The following is a 10168-nucleotide window of genomic DNA, read 5'->3' on the forward strand; positions in this document are numbered from 1 at the left end:
CTGATGGTGACAGCCAGTGGCACGGCACATGCAAAGTTTGGTTCAGCTGGAAACTGTCATGAAAAGAGAGAGGGACTGGATGGAACAAATCAATCTGGGGAAGTCCTATAGATGGTGTGTAGCAAAAGATTTCAGCTCAGTGTGCTTGTCCAGCTTTCACCTTTATGAACCTCTTATGTCCTGTCACTCCACCCTGTGTGTGGCTTCCACCTACGGAAGCTATGCCAATGTCAGCAGGATGATGCAGCTACCAAATACCATGTGTGGCAAACACCAGTCTGCACACATACAGTGCTGCTGAGGGCACTTCCACATGGACATGCTCACCATATAATAATTATGGTAATCTACAGAGATAATCCAAAGTGGATCGTTAATGCTGTCTTACAAATTGGTGTACTATGGTTCTGCAGGTGGAACCATGGACTAAGAGTTGTATTTCCAGATATACCATGATCTTATTCCCTGTCCGGAAAAGTGGAGGTCTCACTTGACCTGGCCTTACCCCAGTATGCCTTTCAGAAGTTCAACCACTTTATTACCACATATCCACATCTGTAACCATGCTCACATTCACCAATGAACAGCACAAAAGCCTCATTCTTAAAAGTCTTCAGCACCTTAAAAGTCACAGCCATATTATCACAGAATGTGCTTCAGCTTTTCACCAAAACCAGGTGCTCACATCTTTCAAAACAATCCAGCAAGGAAAGCAAACAGAAATCTGTCCCTTAATAAGCACGTATCTAGTGACCAACCTCCCTCATTTTTCTAATTTCCATCTGAAAATAGCAGACCTTCTCTCCAGATATAAATCTCATCTGTCTTTCCTATTACAACAACTTTGATCTGATTTGGTATGATACTTGTACACTCTTCAAAGGGATTGCTCTTTAAGGTAGTGTTAGCTTGAGGTACAACTGGAGTTTTGATATGAATGTTACTTCACTCAAAAGGGACTGTGCTCTGATGGTCTTTATAGGAGATACAGGTAGAAGAATGGCTTTTAGGCAAAGAGGAAATGAAGTTTCTGAGTCTCATCCCTCTCATCCCTCTGTACAAGCCAGGGGGAGTAGGGATCTTCTTCCTATGGAAGTCAAAAGCCATCCTAAATGAAAAAAAATATCTAAGGCATGCACTAATGTATGCTGCACTGTTGTAAGCATGAACAGGATTGCTGTGTGCTTGTGGGCTATGCCAGTGCCTGCAGCTGCCTCTGGCCGGGTTAGGTCTGTTTTATGGATTTACTTCATGCTACTCTGTAATGAAGAATAGCCTGAGGAGTGTGCTGAGAGCCAGAATAAAAAGTGTTGCAGAGTTATTGCTCCACTGTCTGCATGTGACCAGAAATATCACAGCACTGTGTAGATAAGCAATGACTGTCTCCCTTGGGAACATGGCTCTGTGGTACCCAGGTAAGAACAGAACCCAGAATAAAGGGCAGAAGATCCTCACTGAGAGACAGGACTGGCTGTTGAGTTGGCAGACCTGGTTCTCAGAGCCAGGAATGAGACATCGACTCTTCCTGTTGGAAGGTGCTCCAAAACTCCAGTGGCAGATCAAACAAGCAAGCTGTGCACCTCAGTATTAAAAAGCTGATCAGCTCAGAGGCTCCTAATCAAAAGGAGTCTATGGCCTACCCATTCCTCTTTCAAAAATAAATTTTCTTTTTCTTTCTTTTTCTCTCCTGTGACTTTGGTTGATGCTTGTTTTCAGTGATACTGAGCTTTTAGGGAAGCTGAAGTACTGTGTTGTGAGGTCTCCCCACTGCAGGTATGGCTTCTGCAATCATAAAGCAGCAATTTCCAAAGCTGTATCTAGCCCATAAGTAGGAGGAGAAGTGCCACTCTGGGGCTTACTGACAGGTTATCTTGTGTTGTGGAAACCTGAGCCCTGACTGTCCACAGAGAACAGAGCTGTTGCAGCAGCTGTGGTAAAAAGGGGGCACATCAGTGCAAAACAGTTAAGCACCGCAAACCAGGGCTCCTGAGGGAGTGCTCTCATCTGCTTGTAACTGAGATGTCTCAGTTCAGGCCTGAGGGGCTTTTTTCAGGTTAAACTACCACAGCACAGATTAGCAGTGAAACTCTATTGATCCTTTATGAGAAACAGTTGCCTCCCAGGTTCTTACAAGGCACTTTCTTGGAAAGGCTCTTTCAACACAGATCTCCCCTTGGAAGGGGCTGCTTCTGTCTACTCCTAGGAGCAGGCTGGAAGGATCAGCCACACCACCCCAAACAAAAACAGTGTTTCAGCACAGAGCTGATTGATATCTCCAGGCATTGATACCCTTTTGATCAAGGGGGCTCAGCTTCAATCCAGTACCAGCCATGGGTAGTGCTAATTCCACTCCAGCCAAACTCTGACCCACTGCTCTGTCTCTAGGCCTCTCTGCAAGGTGTGTTTATTGAGACGTAATGATCCTTAAGATAAGCAAGGACTTGAGTAGAGGGAATGGTAGGGAAGTTGTCCTTTCAACAAGCTGGGAAGCCAGCAAACAAATCTGACACAACAGCTCCAACAGGCTGTGATACTAGAAATTAATGTGTATCATTTCGGTGCTAGGTCTGAATGGAGCTGTCTCTGCTCAGTGTCTGAGGGTCTTTAATTCCCTTTTTCCTCGGGGAAGAACCTTGCATGAAAAGTTCAGCTGTGTGTACTCTGAGTCTTGTGAATCACTTGATTGTGGTCAAAGCCACTGTCATCTTTCAGTTGCTAACTGGCTTCCTAAACATGCCTACAGAAACAGCAGGATTGCTGTGTGGTAAACAAATTACTTTTGACAGGAGACTGCCAGCACTGCTCCCAGACGCCAGGGAAGCCACAAGATGGGCTGCAGTGTCTGACTGGAGCAGCTCTAGCATTGCATCCACACTAGAGCAGTGTCAGGCTGCTTCTCTTCTGCAAGCACTGACAAAGAACCGAGCCTGCAAACTCCCACCACCATCTGCTGAGGCTTCATATCCCAAAGGAAAAATGGATTTTTGCTTACACGTTTCTTTAAGCATTTCAACAGCAGAAAAGGCAAGGGCGTAGACACTCTCTCTAGCTAAAAACAAAAAGCCATGTTTTTTCTTTGTAGGAAAAAATTTACTGCTGCTCCTTGACTTCCCATCTAGGACAGGGTTTATTTCAAAAGCTTTAGAACATTTAGTCCCTTTCTGGAGAGAAATCCTTAGGACAGGTACCACTGAGTTCCCAAACAAGTTATTTCTAGAATGTGAAAATAAACAAAGGTTCCAAAAGGGCTGCAAAGGGCCCTGAGGTGTTACATGGCAAAGAATATCAGCAGACAGCGGAGATTTTTTTTTCCCCTTGTGCTTCACCTTGAAGCAGCTGTTAGCAAAGCCAGAAAACTCCTCTGCCCCTTGGTGTATTTAATACAGCCTTGGCAAAGGGACTGCAGTCAGCTCATGAATATGGGAATTGCCTAATTCTCCAGCTATTCTTATTACCTCAGCCTGAGGATCCCAGCTTTTCATAACTAATTCCTGAAATCACAGACTTTCCACTGTCCTTTCTGTCCTTGAGCAGCAAACCCCTCCTCCTCATGTAACAGATGCTGGTGCCTGCTGTGGTGCCACCCGTTTTCCCAGGGCCCTTCCCGAGCAGGGACGGCGCTGTGGACAAGGTTACTGACCCCCGCACAGTTCCCAGGGATACTCACCCTTTGTTGCTGTAACTTACAGGAGCATGTCTGGGAAATAACAAATGCTGCACAGCCCTGTGCAGTGGCTCGGGCTGGCTGAACATTCTGAAGCCTGGGCAGGGGCTGGCAGCTGTAATGCAATCTGTCTCTGGCAGCAGAGATCTCTCACCCTGTTCCTACAAGCCGGCTCCCTCCACATCCCACCTTGTCTGTGACTCCCACAAAGACTCAGGATTTGCAGTGCCTCCCACCTTGTCACTTCACTTTGCCCTTATTGTCATATACATCCTCAGCCCACCTTCCCTCTCTGTGCCCATGTACCTGTTTTCTACCTCTTTGTTATTTTTCCTTATCTCACCGATCCTGACAGCCCTGTCCATCCTCCCAAGACTGAGAGCTAAAGCTGTTCCTGTGCTGGAAGGTGACAACGGCTGCCAGGAACCAGCTGCGAGGGCCACTGCAAACTGAAAAGCAGATGGAAGCTGAGACTGGGCTAATTATGAAGCAGGGACTGCAAAACTTGTGGAGATGTTGGCCAGAGGTGCCCAGTTTATTCCCAGAGACAAACGGGTACATCCCTTGAATGCTGGCAGGTGACCTGGGAGCAGAAAACTCATCAAGCTGTGGACAGCTTCCCAATCCTGGCTGTGGAGCACGGCATGTGATGCCTCCTCACCTCACTAACACCCACGACTGCTGCTGCCAAGCTGCTCTGGACAAGGAGAATGTGCTCACTGCAGTGGCAGCTGAGGAAATCTCCAGGCTGGTTCCAAGGGCTACACTCCTGCAGGGCACAGGCAGGTTAGATCTTTTGCTGTAGGCCAAGAAACAGCTACAGCAGCACAGGTTATACTGCAACAGGATCTTGGCAAGGTGGAAAAAAAACCTGTTAAGATCTTCCTGTTTCTTTTATGATAGAGGATCTTTTTTTCCCCCAAGAGCTTGCCAAAAGGGTAACTTCATCAATGGAAAATAAAAACTGGGTTATGTCCTCTAGTAGTTTATTTCTTAGTTCCAAACTGGCCCATTCAAAAGCTGCAGAAGAAATCACCTCTGAAGTCCATGGTTTTGTAATCAGAACCTCCCTTTCAATTAGTCATGTTATAGGGCTGTAAACACAATAATTCCATCAATACTATGGAACAGTCATGTTGCATCTGTATTAACAAAAATGTGTGCTGATATGCCATAGGGCTAATCTGATATGACAGTAATTGGCTGATGCCCAGCCATGGAGGCCCTGGAGCTATGCTTGCTGTCTCTCCTCTAAAAGAACTGTCCTCTGAAACACTGGAAGGGAAACCAACTGTGATGCTGTATCTTGCCTGCCATCAATCAGCAATGCTTCTTACACCTGCATCACTGAGGTGTTTGAGGTTGGATGGTAACTGTTTAGTTGGGGAAGCTGTATTTGAAGTGCAACTTGATCTCCTACGAACTTAAATATTAAGAAATCAGGATTTCCAGACTATCTTGTTAGACTAAATCAGACTCAGCAAGCTCGCAATGGATAATAAACTCAGAAAATCCATAAAAGCATTCCTTTCCCTTTTCTCCATGACTACTGGGAGCTGTGCATCATCACCTAGTCTGCAGCAGGCTTTTCTTACACAGATGAAGCTTAAGGAGCTTAAAACTTTATAAGTGCTTTGGGGCTACCGTTGTTATCTTGTACGGTGCTCTACAGACAGAGGCAAGCCTTAAATCTGAGACTGCAGCTGGGATTCTCTGGTTAAAGGCCTTAAAGGAGATCAATGTAAGCAATGCCTACGGATGTGAACCAGATCTCAGACAGTCCATCTCCTGTCTGGGCCATGCAAGCAAGTGGACAAACTCAAAAACCAGGCTAGGATCAGGAGTCTTTGCAGTTGCAGGCACAATATGAATCACTTATTTTGCTTTTGGCAATATACCCTTCAAAGAGCCTTACTGAGGAGAGACCCTGTCTCTTTTTGAGGGATTTTACCAAGGAAACCACAGCAGACACCCAGGCTTTCTGTATCTGGCTCATCAGCTCTGTGTAAGCTTTGCTGTCTGGATGCATAATGCCTTGCCTAACGCATCCTTGTTCACAACAGAGCTCTTGGGTTCTACCTCAGCACAAATCAAACAAGAGAGACTTGTTTTACTCAGAAACCATTATTCTCAACAGTATGGCACTAAAGGTGCATCACTTTTGGCAATATGCAAGAGCAGTATCTCAAAATCCCAGAGAGTACATGGCTGACAGCGCCCAAATCATCTCATGGAGCAGCCAGTGAAATTAGGAGAAACATTTTTAAAGTAAGGTGGGAAACAGCACCCTAAATAGGGAATTTTGAATCTATGCTTAGGTTCTGGATTTGACTTAAATCTTTCTAGGACTCTTATCTGCTCCTTCATCTGTAAAATGAGATCAATAAAACCTCCCCAGATTTGCAGCAGTGCTCCCAGTCTTAATTGATGTCTGTGAAGCATTTTGAGAACCATGAGCGAAAGAAACCACTACCAAGCCCTCAGGCCTTACTATAATACCAACAAACAAGCAGAGTTGTTTACAATGCTTTTCAGTGCCACAATTACTAGGAAATGAGGAAAGGCTAAAGTGTAGATGCACCCACGCTGCCTTGCTGCAGTGTAAATGGTAGGAGCAAATTTTAGAGATTTTCCTCCAGGGAATTCTGTTTTCAATAATGCAGTAAAACTTCTACCTCTCTGGATCCAAACAGATGCTCCTGCTAACACCTCAGGTATCAAAACCTATTATGAATTTGGGAGAATGCGTCTTAGAGCTGAAATCACATGGAAATTAATTAAGAAATTACTCACTGGGACTTCGCAGATTTAAAGAGCCAGGTGCTGCCCAGCCACCCCTTCCCTACGATTGAGCTCAGCCCAGTACCGCACCAGCATACGATCTCCCACCTTGCACAGGACCAAAAGCCCCCAGGCACCTCCAAGGCTCTTTCCAGTCGCCTTTAAAGCTCTGTGTCCCTGCGGGTGCAGTTTCAGGAGCCGAGAGCAGCGGCCGAGCTCGCCCGGAGCAGCTCCCGGGCAGAGCAGAGCGCTCCGTGCCGTGCCGCGCCAGCGGAGCCCCCGGTGCCGGGGCGAGCAGCGAGCGAGCGCGGGGTGCGGGCACATGCGGGCCCCGGCAGCGGGCAGGTGTCAGCCGGGGCAGGTGTGCAAGGGCTTGGGAAGCGCGTGTATCCCCCGCTCCCGTCCCCGACCTGGACGCCGAGCTGCCGGTGGGACCCGAGGGGCCCCGCCGGACTGGGGAACGAGACCAGCGCACAGATAAATCACCGAGAGCTGCACGAGCGGTCCCGCAGCCCTCCCCGCCACGCAGCCATTTGCCTTTGTTGCAGCCCCGCGCCCGCAAGGTGCGACGGGGCCGGGGCCGGGGCCGAAGAAGGAGCTCGCTCCCCGGTCGCTCTCCCCCCACATCAGGGCGGTGGGGACACGTTCTGCGGGACTGGCTGCCGAGAGGGACCCGCCCGCCCGCCGCCCGCACCTGCCTACCTGCGGAGCCCGCCCGGGACGCGTCGCCCGCCGCCTTTGTTGTGCATGCCCGCCCGGCAGCGCCGAGCCGCGGGTCGGCTCCGGCCCGGCCCCTCGGCGCCCGCCGCTCGCAGGCCCGGCTTAGCCCGTCACCACGGCAACGGCGGGCGCGGCTCGGGCGAGGTACCGGCCCCAGCGCCCCGCCCCGACAGGGCCGAGGGGACAGAGCGGGCGGGCCTGAGGGGACGGAGCGCGGGCACCCCGGAGAGCCCCGCCCCGAGCGGGGCTGAGGGGAGAGCGCGGGGCGTCCCCCGGGGCCGGGAGCGGGCGGTGCTGAGGAGACGGGGCAGGGCAGGGGGTCCCCGCGGGCTGCGAGCCGACGGCCCTGCAGCCTCGGCTTTAGGGCTCGTCTATCGGCGCCCGCCCTTCTCCCCAGCCCTGCGCCCCTCCTTCCCCACAGTGCCGGGCAGGTCCGAGCGCGGCTTAGATTAGCCTCGGCTTCCTCTTACGGTGCTTGGGATCCCTCATTCTCCATATCCGGTAGCTGTTCTTTAGACCGGCCACCTCGGGAGTCCCTATCTCCGGTCACAGATCGCACGTTCTTTTGTCCTACAGCGAGCACGGCTCTGGTGACTCTCCTGACTATCTTCCTGCATCAGCCGCCACAGGCTCTACACGTGACGGGCAGTCTCTCTGGAAAGAGGGGAGCTGCTATGAGAATAAAGCCAAGGCAGTGGGAACGCCTCCGTTTAGCCCTGCTCTGGGCGAGGAATTAATTGTATCCTGCATTTACAACTATTTTAATTGATCATTCATTTTAGGCATAACCATGACAGCTTGAACCTCTCCCCTTTCAGTCAGTAAGGACTTGGCAAGTTAATAGTTATGTTGATTGTTTCTAGGATTAAGTACCGCAGTTCATTGGCTCTGTCATGTAATGCTAGACTGAGCTGGGTCTTGTTACTGGACTTATACACGTGTGCCTGTGTTCATCTCATTCTGAACAGGCAGGCTCTGGACTGGTGAGACATGTTAAAAGGAGGGTCCCTGATCAGAATTGCTCACATTCATGAGTTTTGTTAAGTGATCCAGACTAAGTAAAGGTATTGTTTGTTTGAAGACAATTAGAAAAAAACCCTAAATTCTGCAGAGAAAAGTTGATTGTGGAGAGAAATAAATAGCATAGCAACCCTGAACTCTTTCTATGTGTTCCACACCTGATTATACATTTTTTTTCTTTCTAAAGTCTGTCAAACTCCTATTTAACCTTAGTAGAAAGGGATTTCAGTGGCACTGGGCTCACAGCATCCTCCACTGAAGGCTCTTCAATTACAAATAAAACATATGAAACCTCTTCAGTAAGCCTCATGTGTCAGAGGAAAAGACAGAGACAGAATGTGCTCAAGGTTACAGAGATGTTCTCTGGCAAAACTGGGAAAAACTGCCAGACCTGTGGTGTCCTGTCTTTGGTCTTCATCTGCCAGACTTTTCCATTCTGTCCCAAGAAGGCACCTGGGGTAAAGCCAGCCCTGCCTTCAGGGAGAGCAGGGGAGAGGGGATAGGAGGCAGCTGTCCTTTAGTTCCCCTTGGTCAGTCTGGGCCCATATATTGCTCATGTCAGTAAACAATCTCCTTCTTAAGGGTTTTTCACTGGACACAAGGACGCTTGGAGATGACCTGGTGTTATTGAGCTGTAAAGAAGGATGATAAGGAGAACTTGGAAATCTATTGTGAGGGTCTTTGCAGCTCCCCCTGCAATGAGCTGCCTCCTTTTCCGTTGCATGCTAATTTATAAATTGACCAGATTCCGCTACTCAGAGAAAGCTTTTGTCTCTCCTTGTACTCGATATATGTGATACTCTGCAGTGGAGAGCAGATGTTTGTACCAGATTCTGCTCCCATGGAAATGGGCAGTAGAAGACAGAGGCAAGGGGTGAAATAGCATCAGGGTTATCTCTTGTCCTCCGCTCAGAGCTCCTGTTACAGCCAGTCTGAAAGGCCAGAAGACGCCCTTGGATTTAGCAGCTCAGTCTCGAGTGTATGCCTGTGTCTCTGCAGGAGATGGACATCCTGTTGTTTGCAGACTCCAGTTACAGCTAAAGCTAAAAAAAAAAGCATCTGTCTGCATAGACAGGAATTTTCCTCAATTGCAGGAGCTAGCAGAGGACACTACTTTGTCTCTGTCTCTGAAAGGGCTGAGTAACGTTTTGTTTGTTTGTTTTGTTCTTTTTGCTGCCTTCCTCCAGCTCCATGACTTTGGTGGCGCCTTTGGCAGAAGAACAATTGCCTTTGCTCCCATTTTATCCATATCCACCAGAGGATTTTGTTTTCCAGATTGTTTGCTGTTGCTGAAGCCATAGCAATAATGCTCCTGTATAGCTTTACTTAAGGAGGGAAGAAACAAAACCACATGACAAATTGGTCCAATTTATCACAGCAACAGAAACCTGCAATTCAGCTCAATCGCCCCCACAGGCCAGCTTAGACAGCATCAATATTTAATGACCTGAGCACCACTGCCCTCACAGGTTGAGCTCCACCTCTGCCCTTGCCTTGTCACAGGTACCCCACAGGAATGTCACCCCACCAGTGTGGAGAGCACCCCCAGAATTCCTCTGCATGAGCAGGGTCTGTCTTCAGCCTGCCAAGTCAAGCCTGCTTGCTACCCAAAGGGACACAGTCCAGACCTGCTGGGTACGACTAAACTCCCTTTTTCCTGCCTGCCTGAAAAACCCATGCTGTAGGTTAATGCCCAAGTAACATCTCCAGGCTTTCTGGGCACACCTGTGGGCTGTGGCAAACAGGAAAGCAGGAGTAGGACTGGACCATCACAGCTCATGGCCTCTCCCACAGTCTTTTTTTGGGTAATTGTTTAAACCAGACAGAACTGTTCACTTGGCCGCAAGCTGGAGGAGGCTTCTGTTCAGCTGTCAATATCTGTTCCCATTATTAAGACAAGAGTATTTTATTCCAGAAGGAGCTGCAATGAAATAAAATGCCAGTAACATGTCCAGCATGTGGTGCAGAAAGATTTGAAAAGAG

At 48.9% G+C, this 10168-nt stretch overlaps 1 protein-coding gene across 3 annotated transcripts in view; it reads right to left on the bottom strand.

Annotated features, from left to right (window-relative positions):
- The window catches only part of LOC128938218 (rho guanine nucleotide exchange factor 17-like), a 44984-nt gene extending 37330 nt beyond the window's left edge, over nucleotides 1–7654 (bottom strand). For 2 of the 3 annotated variants that reach the window (XM_054278353.1, XM_054278354.1), the window contains exon 1: nucleotides 7148–7236. The gene's annotated coding sequence lies outside the window, so the exon portion shown is untranslated. Of the gene's footprint in view, nucleotides 1–7147; nucleotides 7237–7635 lie in introns of those variants that run through there. The other variant, XM_054278355.1, reaches the window with a different exon arrangement.
- Between the last annotated feature and the right edge of the window lie 2514 nt (nucleotides 7655–10168).

Source organism: Melozone crissalis, unplaced genomic scaffold, assembly GCF_028551555.1.
Source record: "Melozone crissalis strain CALT ecotype California unplaced genomic scaffold, PUWL_Pcris_2 ptg000023l_1, whole genome shotgun sequence".
Taxonomy (NCBI): Eukaryota; Metazoa; Chordata; class Aves; order Passeriformes; family Passerellidae; genus Melozone; species Melozone crissalis.